The sequence below is a fragment of the Giraffa tippelskirchi genome, chromosome 6, assembly GCF_054371585.1.
Source record: "Giraffa tippelskirchi isolate mGirTip1 chromosome 6, T2T-mGirTip1v1.2.pri, whole genome shotgun sequence".
NCBI lineage: Eukaryota > Metazoa > Chordata > Mammalia > Artiodactyla > Giraffidae > Giraffa > Giraffa tippelskirchi.
This window is the reverse complement of record NC_137280.1, coordinates 168060744-168073367: the sequence shown is the minus strand read 5'-3', so window position 1 is coordinate 168073367 and position 12624 is coordinate 168060744. Positions and strand designations below refer to the sequence as shown.

The following is a 12624-nucleotide window of genomic DNA, read 5'->3' as shown; positions in this document are numbered from 1 at the left end:
TTTCCAGCATTCTCTCTACCCCTTTGTCCAGGGTGGGCTCTAACAGAGCTTCTCAGAATGTGCTGCCTTACTGCGCGTCAGTCAGTAAATCGGAGTTTGCAGGAGGAGAAGGGAGCAACAGAGGATGAGATGGTTAGATAGCATCACCAACTCAATGGACATGAACTTCAGCAAACTCTCGGAGATAGTGAAAGACAGGGAAGCCTGTTCGTGCTGCAGTTCATGGGGTTGCAGAGAGGCAGATACGACTTCGCGACTGAACAACAGAACAACAGGCTAGAAGTCTTTGGCTAATGAGGTTTTAACATTTTCATACTGCTAATATTTTCACCAGAGCTGATTGTAAGCTACCAACTGCCATGTCCCTGAACACAATTTGGAAAGAAATGAGCACAATCAACAGAAGTAGGTAAACCTGGCTCCACTGCCCAGGTTACACTCTCAACAATCATGGAAGAGAGACATTTTTAATCTCCATCCTATAGATAAGGAAACAGGCTCAGAGTTTCTATTAAACAATATAAATTGTTTAAGGTCACAAAGCTGGTGGCGGAATCACTATTTAAATCTGTGTCAATTTGATTAAAATACTAAGATCTTTTAGCTAACACCACACTTTAATATATTCAAATACTGTCTCTTCTTATATTAATGTCATGGGTATAGTTCTTTCCGTAGACTGCACATTCCATTGCTGATACAGATGGCATTTTATAATTCTCTTGTATATCTTTCACACACTGTATGGTAGCTGTGTAACTTTAGGCAAAATATTTATCATCTTTAAGTGTCAACTTCCTCATCTGTAAAATGGGGACAAATACAGCACTTACCCCACAGGACTGTTGTATGGATTTTAAAATTAATAAATGCATATTGTTTAGTATAATGACTGAAGTGAAAAGTGAAAGTATAAGTCACTCAGTCGTGTCCAACTCTTTGTGACCCCATGGACTACATGTAACCTGCCAGGCTCCTCTGTCCATGGAATTCTCCAGCAAGAATACTGGAGTGGGTAGCCATGCCCTTCTCCAGGGGATCTTCCTGACCCAGTGATCAAACCCGGGTCTCCCTCTTTGCAGGCAGATTCTTTACCATCTATATTTTAAAATATTTGTTATAAAATTATAATGCTGAATATGTAAAGGGCTGAACATCATACTTATGGACATTCAACCTAAAAAGGCTCTATAATTCTCTTTGAAACACTTTTAGATTTTCATATACAGGTGAGAAGGTTTAAAAAATCTTTCTTGGGAATTTTCCCTGGTGGTTCAGAGATCAGGACTCCAAGCTCTCACTGTCAGGGGCCAAGTTCACTCCCTCATTGAACTAAAATCCCACAAGTTGTACAGCGCAGTCAAAAAAATAAAAATAAATAAAAAAACCTTTCCATAATCCTGTTTCCATTATCTATTGTTGCTTTACAAACCTAAACTTATTGGTTTAAAACCACAATGATGCACTATTTTCATATTTTTGTGGGTTGATTGGATGGTTCCAGTCTATGTAGTGTCACCTAAGGTCTCTTATTTGGTGACATTCAATTGTGAACTTGACTCAGACACCTTGGTTTTATTCCACCTAGAGAAGTGCTGTCTCCTCCTCCAAGGCCATTCCGTATGGCTTCTCTCTATAGCATCATAGCCTAGACTTCCTCACACTGTGATATCTGGGGTCCAGTATGGAGTTTTCTAAGAGAACAACTTGAACCTGCATGTTCTCAACAAGCCTTGCATGTGCCAGATTTTTTAATGTCCTTTGACTACAGTCACTTATGAGGTCAAGCCCAGAGCCCTTGTGGGAGTGGATACACAAAGGCTTTAGTATTGAGAAGCCACCCATACAACAGCCTGCCACTGATTTCTATGCATATTCATGTATAAGTCTCTTTCAGAGTCAATGAGAAGATGACAAACAACTGATTTTATAGAGAGATCCTTTAGTCCTGTGAATAATGAAAGCAGAATTAGAACTGACGAAAAGTTCCCATCGGTCTGATTCCCTGTGCCATGTGTGCGTGGCCCTATCACACGAAGAAAATTTAGAAACAATGGCAATGCCATTTTAATGAGCTAGGGAGATATGAATATATTATGATTCCACAGGTGCCAATTTTAGTCTACCTCTTTATGGACCAAAAAAAAGTGTCACAGATTGTCTAATCATCCATCTAACCACACACACACACAACATCATTGTCATTAGAGTTGCCATTATAACCATTACATTTTTATTAACATTTTCTCACTGAAATTTCCATTTGAAAGCCAATGGTAATTTTATTTTGAAATCAGTTATAACTATGAATGGCTGCATTACATATTTTGATTCTGAAATCAGCCTCCCATGATAAATGCTGGCCTGTTTTACTTTTTTTCTTATTCCTATCCACTGCCCTTCTGGGGATAAAAAAGAAAAGGCCATTAGAAAGAAAAAAAACAGCTATTATTATACATCTACTATAATTATAAACAAGATTCAATTACACTGCTCTAAAATATTCATTGCAAATTTATGATTTAAAGGTATTTCATTTCTTATTCATGTGTAGTTCCCATACTCGCAGTATAAATATTTACAGTTAATTATGGAAAATTTCACACATTAGTCCCAAGAGTGTGGAACTATATTAATAAATTTACATTAATAAGTGATTCTTTGAAAAATTATTAGAAGCGGGAAAAGAAAAGACTTTCAAGTAACCATGGTAGCCACAGGCTTCAACTTTGGGGCTCTTATTCACCCAGAGCCTTTCCAAGGCCATGTTCAAATAACTGTATGCTTTTGTAAAAATTACAAAATGAGGATATTTTATCTTAAGGTCCTTTGCCTCTTTGAATTTCTTTCCATCACATGTCCCCTCAAGTTGGGTGGTATTGGAGTGACTGTAGGGTTTTTAGACTCTGTAAGGAAACTTAAGTAGGGATACATTTAGTTTGAGTTTTGCAGGATATATTTATATGGCTTATAGTCTCATGGATATGTAGGTAAGTGATTACTAGTCATCTCAGAAAAGGAAAGACTTTCAACAAAGTCATTCTAATAAAGACCAGTCCTGTTCCCCCATCATGACAGGAAGGTAAAAGTCAAGGTCCCATCTCCATGTGAACATATCTTAGTGTCTGGCATGGAAGTTTGTTGGTAGTGGAGGAGAAAACATACTTTGAAATTTATAGACTAAATTATCTATATGTTCTCAAGTGATAGTCAAAAATAAATACTAAAAATCTGTTGAGGGGGAGAAGGCAATGGCACCCCACTCCAGTACTCTTGCCTGGAAAATCCCATGAATGGAGGAGCCTGGTAGGCTGCAGTCCATGGGGTCGCTCAGAGTCAGACATGACTGAGCAACTTCACTTTCACTTTTCACTTTCATGCATTGGAGAAGGAAATGGCAACCCACTCCAGTGTTCTTGCCTGGAGAATCCTAGGGACGGGGGAGCCTGGTGGGCTGCCGTCTATGGGGTCGCACAGAGTTGGACATGACTGAAGCAATTTAGCAGCAGCAGCAATGTACAGGTATATCAGGCCATTATTTAATAAAATGTACATGTTTTCTTTCTAATAAAAAGTGCATGTTTTTCTTTCACTTTTCAATAAAAAGTGAATTTTGTTATGCTTGCAATATTTTTCAGTTTTTAAACTTTTGTAATTATTGTGATTCCTCTTCTCAACCTAAATATTCACTTCCATACCTAATCTTATAGGAGTAGCTTTATAACTTCTTCTTAAAGACAGCTCCCTAAACTGTATAAGCAAAACCTGGATCTGTTCCCAGTGATAACTAATCTCTGGCACTGTGAAATCCCCTTCTATTTGAAGGATTGGACGAAAATAAATTCATGTTGAATAAATTATTTTCTTGTTTTTGGACTTCTATTTTTCTTCTCTTCACTCCTGAAGACTGATTCATTCATCTACAAAATGTGACTCTAGTCTTTCACTTTCACTTTAAGTGATAACTCTAGAATTTTAAATGAATTTTGGCCAGAGGTAGATCATTAATCGGAGAAGGCAATGGCACCCCACTCCAGTACTCTTGCCTGGAAAATCCCATGGACAGAGGAGCCTGGTAGGCTATAGTCCATGGGGTCGCTAAGAGTCGGACACGACTGAGCGACTTCACTTTAACTTTTCCCTTTCATGCACTGGAGAAGGAAATGGCAACCCACTCCAGTATGCTTGCCTGGAGAATCCTAGGGACGGCGGAGCCTGGTGGGCTGCCATCTATGGGGTCGCACAGAGTCGGACACGACTGAAGCGACTTAGCAGCAGCAGCAGCAGCAGCAGATCATTAATCCTGACTGACTGATTACACTAGTCAGGATTTTCCTGAGAAACTACAGATCTAGATAGATAGAGAGAATAGATAGATGATAGACAGATAGATACATATACAGAAAGAGGGGAATTTAAGAAATTGGATCACCTAATTTCTGACAAGCATGAAATCTGCAAGATTTGATTTGTACCAGTCTAGGTCTGCATGCTGCAGACCCAAGAAAGAGTTGATGTTGCAGCTCAAGACTGAAGGCAGCCTACAAGAAGAATTTCCTCTTCCTCATGGAAGTTGGTCTTTTTCTCTTAAGGCCTTCATTTGTAATGAGGTGACTATGACCCCCATTATGGGAAAGTAATTTGCTTTACCCAAAGTCTACTGATTTAGATGTAGGTCTTATCATAAAATACCTTCACAGCTACATCTAGACTAGTGTTTAATCCAACATGGAACATCTGAGTCCTCTGACCTAGCCAAGTCGACACATCCAATTAACCATCACATTGATGAATAGCTGGTGAAGGTGGGAGCCAGCATTGCTACATTCACCAAACTCATGCTGCTGCTGCTGCTAAGTCGCTTCAGTCGTGTCCGACTCTGTGCGACCCCAGAGACGGCAGCCCACCAGGCTCCCCCATCCCTGAGATTCTCCAGGCAAGAACACTGGAGTGGGCTGCCATTTCCTTCTCCAATGCATGAAAGTGAGAAGTGAAAGCGAAGTCGCTCAGTCGTGTCCGACTCTTAGCGACCCCATGGACTGCAACCTACCAGGCTCCTCCATCCATGGGATTTTCCAGGCAAAAGAGTACTGGAGTGGGGTGCCATTGCCTTCTCCCCAAACTCATGACACAAAAACAAATTTGCCATATCCAATTAATTTGTGGAAGGATAAATGCTATGAAACTGAGTATCAAAATTAACAAAAAGGGATCAGATAAAGAAAGCATGTTTTGCTTATGAAGCAAGCAAGGTATCAGAAGAACACATGAGGGCTTGACTGTAGCTACAGAGCAGAATGTTGAGATCTTGGCCAGGTCATAAGGTTGGGAGAGTCCTAGGAATCGCCTAGAATAACTAGAGTACTTCAAAGTGGATTTCCTCTAATTCCTTGGAGAATTCCAGAAAAACAAAGAGATTGCAACCATGTGAACCAACATCCCTAATAGTTCTAATATTCTATAATTCAACTGGATGTTATTAAATAAGATTTAGCAAAGATGGGGGAGGAATATTGAAACAAGATATGATAATAACTCTACATTAGATGTGTTATGCTACCTTTTGACTCAACGAGCCCATCTGTAAAATTATCATCTAAAAAGACAGCTTTGAGAGGCAAAGGAGGCTTAAAACCAGACACATTCATAGTCTATATCATAGTTCAGAATAACTGATTCTCTAAATAATATTTCAAAGAACTGCTTGTAAAGTGACTTTTAACAAGTGCTGACAGATGTTAAATACAAAGTAACCCCCCTCGATTATCCAAATCTTTAACATTATAAAAATTAATTTCATGGGGTGGAAAAATAATTCAAATAAATTTTATTATACGACATGCCATACTTAGCATCTTAGCAACATAAGAGTATATACATATATATGTATATATCTATATATATATATACTCCTTTTTAGATTCTTTTACATTATAGCTCATTGCAAGTATTGAATATAGTTCCCTAGGCTATAGAGTAGGCCCTGATGTTTACCTGTTTTATATATACTAGTGTGTATATGTTAATCCCAAATTACTAATTTATCCCTCACCTTCCTTCCCCTTAGGTAACCACAAGTTTGTTTTCTATGTCTATGAATCTACTTCCATTTTGTAAATTAGCTCATTTGTATCATTTTTTAATTCCACATATAAATGATATCATATGATACTTGTCTTTCTCTCTCTGCCTTAATTCACTTAGTTAATAATTTCACAAAAGAGCTCAAATAGCCAAAGCAATCTTGAGAAAGAAGAACAAAAAAAAATGGAGGAATCATGCTTTCTCACTTCAGACTATACTATGAAGCTGCTGCTGCTGCTGCTAAGTCGCTTCAGTCGTGTCTGACTCTGTGCGACCCCAGAGACGGCAGCCCACCAGGCTCCCCCGTCCTTGGGCTTCTCCAGGCAAGAACACTGGAGTGGGTTGCCATTTCCTTCTCCAATGCATGAAAGTGAAAAATGAAAGTGAAGTCACTCAGTTGTGTCCAACTCTTAGTGACCCCATGGACTACAGCCTACCAGGCTCCTCCGTCCATGGGATTTTCCAGGCAAGAGTACTGGAGTGGGGTGCCATTGCCTTCTCCATTCTATGAAGCTATAATAATCAAAACAATATTTTACTGACACAAAAAAAGATACATAGACCAACATGCTTGTTAAGAGATTTATAAGTCTTTTTGTTTAGATTTTTCCGACAAATATCATACTCTCATCCACTAGGCAGTTTAATATGATATGGTAAGGTCATGTAGCCTATCAAACCTAGTCTCCAAAAACACATTCTCTTTTTAGTAAATTGATCCTCTTCTGCATTTTGGTTAAGATCTGTCTATATATCTTTCTCCTACACTTCCTTTACTCTCTAAGTTTATGTCCTATTTTTATCATAATCCAAATCTAATACCTCAGTCAAAGATTAGATCAAGTCTTAACCCCTTAAAAATGCAAGTGCATAAAAGAGATGCACCAAGATAATAAATCATTCAAATTTGTAACAGTGGTTTTCAAAGCATCTTCTTGCAAAACACTGGCTTCCCTCATGTTGATCTGTGACATTTTAACTATCAAAATATTAACATGGGAACTCTTCCCAATCTGCACATTTAAAAATGTAATTAGCAGATAAAAATTTTGAAGTGAAAGAATTCTTTCATATATTTAAAGTAAAACTTCAGTGTCATCTAGTACCAACCAGATGACAAAATGAATGTGTCAATAAATGAGGATTACCCATCACTAAATTTTACACAAGCATTATCATCACTTGAAAAGAATATTCCCCATTATACATTAGTATGCCAACATTCTAATTATCCATTAGCTTCTTCTGAGTTTGGTTAGTAAGAAAAAGTTTCTGACAAAAGCTCAAAGTCTACTGACAAATTGAGTTTCTTTATTCAATGCTTTAGCATTAACCTTGAGTTTTGACAACCCCACCAAAGTATCATCATCATATGAAATCATACGGAAACAATCAGCCTTCCAACCCACTAGTATCTCTCATTTTTAAAACGCAGTATGTATTTTTCATTTTCCAGCGGTAAATGCTTCAAAATGTATGTATGGCTACGATTTTCCAGTCTTCATATCCTCCACAGCACTTATCACATTACTGACATATCGGAGATGCTTAATAAATATTTATGACACGTGTTTCTACCATTAAATGACACCCTTCAGCTTTAGAAGATCTACAGTTTTTAGTCCACTATCCAACAACCGCACGTCTTCCCAGCACCAATCCTAGCTGCTAATCTCTTGAACAGCATAAAGAATACTTGCAGACCAAAGTTTTGCTTTGCCTGTTTCCCACAGTGTACCCAGTTTATCTCCTCACTCTCAGTACTGAAAAACAGACAAAAGAAAATGGTAACTTCAACCCACCTCTTCTCTGGCAACCAGATCTCTGGAAACCCAACATGCAATGATTGAGAATAAGAACAGCATCAATAACATTAAGAGTAATAATTACCAGGACTTACCTGGTGGTCCAGTGGCTAAGACTCCACACTCCCAAAGCAGGGGGCCCAGGTTCAATCCCTGGTCAGGGAACTAGATCCCACATACCACAACTAAGAGCTCGCATGCCACAACTAAAGATCCCACACGCTGCTGCAACAAAGACCCGTGTGCCATAACTAAGACTCAGTGCAGCCAAATAAATAGAATTTTAAAAAAAAAGAATAATAATTTATTTTACTAGGTGCATAATTTGTTTAGGCATTGTACTAAGCACTTTACAAGGATCATCTTGTTTATTACCATTAATACACTTAGAGGGTAGGTTTTGTAATTGTATGACTGCTTTCCATTAACCCTAAAGTAAGTCTACATGGAAGAGAAAACTAGGGTACCTGAAGATGCCCTGCAATTGGGATAAGAAAGATACAGCAGCCTTTATAACTAAACCCCAGACAGGCAGGAGAACAACCCAGCTATCATATGTTTCTACTTCCTTACCTTCGTTACAAGTTAGAAGAAAGGGGAGCATTTTGTGTATATGGAGGAACATGAACCCTGAAAGAACTAAGACTGTTTCCACAATAGATGGACTGAGGATTCATAATAGAAATTAATTTCAATTATGGAAAAGTAAATGTGTATTTCTTGCATGGGTTTCCCTGGTGGCTCAGTGATAAAGAACTCATCTGCCAAAGCAGGAAATTCAGGAGACACGTATTTGATCTCTGCGTCAGGAAGATACCCTGGAGGAGAGCATGGAAACCCACTCCGGTATCCCTTCCTGGAGAATTCCATGGACAGGGGAGCCTGGGGGGCTACAGTCTATGAGGTCACAAAAGAGTTGGACGTGATTGAGCAACTAAACATTTCTTGCACATCTGAGACTCTAGACCTAGGTAATGATATCACTCCTATGGTTCAAGGGGGTGGTAAAAAGCTGAGATTCAGACATTTGTGCAAGACCATACAGATATTCATTGATGGTATCTGAATTTGAATCCATAATATCTGAAACCACACTTTACTCTTTTGAGCATTGGATACATATAAATTTTACACATTTAATGGGAATATTTTGACATTAAAAATATAACCTGCCTCAGTATCATTTCTCCCAGAAGTTATGTCCTTCCTGCATATTTCTGGGTCACCAAAAAATAAAGGCATAAGTGGGTCTGGATAATAGCTCTGTCCTATAGAAATATAATTGAATCTAAATATAATTAAAAAATTTTTAACAGCCACAAGTAGAAAAAAAACTTCAAAAATAGAAGTCAAAATTAATTTTCATAATATATTTCCTTTAAAAATAACCAAAATATTATAATTTCCAACACACAAGCAATATTTTAAAATTTCAAATAAATTATTTTACTCTTTTTTACACTAAGTCTTCAATTCTGGTGAGTATTTTATACTAACATCACATCTCAGTTCAAATTAGTCACATTTCAAGTGCTCAACAGCACATGAGGCTAGTGGTTGCCTTTGGACTGTGCTAACCTAGATAAAACACAATAAAGTGGTGATTCAAATTCATCACAAAGGACACTTTATGACCCCGATTCACGTTTTCCCCAGACACTCCTTCTTCCATAAAGTGCTGTGCCCAGCCCTTGTGTCCATCTTTCTCAGAACTTTATCTTCCTCTGAAAAAAATTCTCAGAATTCTGGGGAGTCAAGCTTAGCCTTTTGTTTTAGTAAGACAATTTTTATTTGAAATTTTCTTCCCTCACTTTTGTTAACAGCTTTATTGAGGAATAACTGGCATATAAAAACACACTTTAGTGAGAAATTATTCTGTTTCAGTAAGGATAAGAGTTTCTCGAGTCTTTACTACAGTTCCTGTATTAGGCTAGCTTTTATTAATAACCCTGGTGAAGTCTTGCAACCTATGAGGAAGTGCTGTCAGTATTATTTATCCCATTTCATATATCAGGAAATTGAGGTTTAGAAGGCCAATGTGACTTGTCAAAGTTATTCGCTGGTAAGTGGAGCACCTGGATTCAAAACTGGGCAGGCTGCCTCCACTAAGCAATCTTGTCCTCAGGTTACCTACCTGTAAATGCCAGTAAGACCTAAGGCTTATGTTGCCGCACCATAAAACGCTAGAAGCAGAGCTGAGGAAGTGCTAGGAGCACTGTGATATTATTACCTAGAAAAACAGAAGAGACAGAAAAATGCAGACTTCTGGCTAATCTCCCTTTAGAAAACACCTCCTCACTAATAGAGGCTTATTTGGCTTATTTGACTCTATGGCCTCTTGAGGGCTTCTCTGGTGGCTCAAGACGGTAAAGAATCCGCCTGCTGTGCGGGAAACCTGGGTTCACTCCTTGGCTTGAGAAGATCCCCTGGAGGAGAGCATGGAAATCCACTCCAGTACTCTTGCCTGGAGAATCCCCATGGACAGAGGAGCCTGGCGGGCTACAGTCCCTGGGGTCGCAAAAAGTCTCTTGTAAACTTAATATTTGTAAACAGGAACTTGACAATAATTCTGTGTTATTTTTGCTGTGTAATGGAATGCATCCACATTACAAGCTAGAAGTACGTTGTGAAACAGAAAAAAGCTAGAACATCATGTTTCATGTTCTCCTCTCATAATATACTCAAGAACTTTTGAAACTATCCTCCGAGTTTCCATGACATGCATTCTTCCCTCAAGAACAACTGCTAGAACATTTTAGAAGCGTGAGTTCCGGCAGAATCTGCCATCTAAAGGCATAATCTCTTTTGCCTTAACCTGGTAGCCACCACCCACTATCACCTCATCATCACTAATGACTACGGAGAGAGTTCCCTGGATGTGATAGACGCGGACGTGTCTGAGTACTTCTGCAAACGGAGGAATCAGAGCTAGGAGGAATCTATTTGAGATGGGGGAGTCTTTAGGCAAATTAAGAGAGAGAAATTAAGCTCATCATTTCTTCTGATAAAAATGCCCTGGGTAGAGAGTGAGAAGGGGAACAGCCGGCAAGTGCGGCCCACCTTGCCGGGTGAGGTCCCCTCTTCCTCCTGGTCCTGCCTCTCCTGCCTCCGGGGGCACCTGGAACCACAGGGCCAGAGCCTTTAACAGGAACATAAGACAGCTGCCTGGCTCAGAGGTCAGCGCGACTCTGGGAAATTTGAAAGATGATAAAACAGGGGTAGACCTTTTTCCCAGATGGGAGACGAAGCCAGAACAGATTTAAGAAATCCCAGTAGGGAGTGAAACCTTGGCACGTCTGGCGCTCGGCACACCAGCAGCGTCCGGGACATTTCCGGCCACAGGGTGCAGCTGAGTGACCTCAGCTGGCCTCGGCGTGGCAGAGGCTGCATCCTCTGGACCACACATTCAGCAGCAGCCTACACCCACAACCACAGGCAGCGCCAGACGGCCTGTGTATCCTAGGAAGCCGGGGTAAAGAGAGGAAGACACGTGGCGGTCGGGTGGCTGAAAGAACCGACTGTGAGTTCTTCTGGGAATTTAGACGAACGCCCAGAAATCATTGGGGTGGAGACACCTGGAGGGTCCACAGAGGCAGGTACAAATAGAATCGGAGTAATCACCTACAGGTTGTGAGCCTAATTTTATTCCCAGCTTTGTGTTATTAAGCATACAAGCATACCTCTTTACCCGTTACTCGGACTCCAACTTGTGTGGTCAAGGTCACGAAATTATTTTTTCCGACCTCTGGAAGAAAATGAACATGTCAGTGGAGAAGAGGCCAAGGGAAACCTCTGTGTAGGAGACGCCAGGGAAGGATGGGCACCGAGGTGGACTGTGAAGTTGTGTCTGCAGGGACACACTTTCTGACAATGGTGGGTCCTGACCCTGGACCTGAGCAGATAAATGCTGAATGGAAGCCTCCCTATAGCCAATTTAGGCAATGGTATTTTGCCAATTAATCATTATCAGTACAAGCGAGAACAAATGATTCCATCTAACAGTTTAATAGGAATTCGTTTTATAATAATTTTTTATAATGCATGTTTCTTTAATAGAAATTTACCTAACTCCTCAGTCTTATAGCTGAGCAAGTAGTGAGTCACATTGTTTCAGAAATTCAAATCATGTTGTACAAATAAACAGGAAAATGATTCATCCTTTCAGATTTCCCCAAACTGCAACTGAGCTGCCAATAAGACTAACACCAGGAGCATTTCTCCACAAGAGGGCGCCAGAAACTGACGTTTCTTAATATAATCTTGCCGAAGAAGTGAAGATTTCTGAGTTTGATGACAAAGTTAAAGGAGAGAAGGAGTCAAATATATAGAAGCAACAGACAGATATATCAGGTTCACATGCTTGCTTTTTGCTAATGCTTAAATAGTTTTGAAATCTCCATAATGGTTCAGGACGTTAAATATGTAAATAGCAACATTTGAGCAAGGGACATTGTGGTGTCATTCTGCTTGAAATTGCCTGGCTGAGTACAGTGGGATTTCGTAGTGAATTAATTTTAATAGGTTTTCTCCACTTAAAAAGTGACTTAGGATGGCATTTCAGTTAGAATCATTGGTACATATCTTTTTTATGCAATGGCCAAACTGTTACATTAAACAACAGAAAACATAACAAAGTATCTATTATGGTATGTCATTGTTAATTTGCTAAGGAATGCCAGTTTTAAGGATTTGGCTTTTGAAATGAAGCTGTAATGTAGAATACAGACAGAGGGCT

General features: G+C 39.4%; 1 protein-coding gene across 3 annotated transcripts in view; it reads right to left on the bottom strand.

Annotated features, from left to right (window-relative positions):
- LOC145509644 (uncharacterized) overlaps positions 1-12624 on the bottom strand; it is a 340359-nt gene that overhangs the window by 79014 nt on the left and 248721 nt on the right. The window contains exon 1 of one of the 3 annotated variants that reach the window (XR_014056266.1): positions 10024-10120. The exons of the other annotated variants lie outside the window; for them this stretch is intronic. The gene's annotated coding sequence lies outside the window, so the exon portion shown is untranslated. Of the gene's footprint in view, positions 1-10023; positions 10121-12624 lie in introns of those variants that run through there. 3 annotated transcript variants of the gene reach the window in all.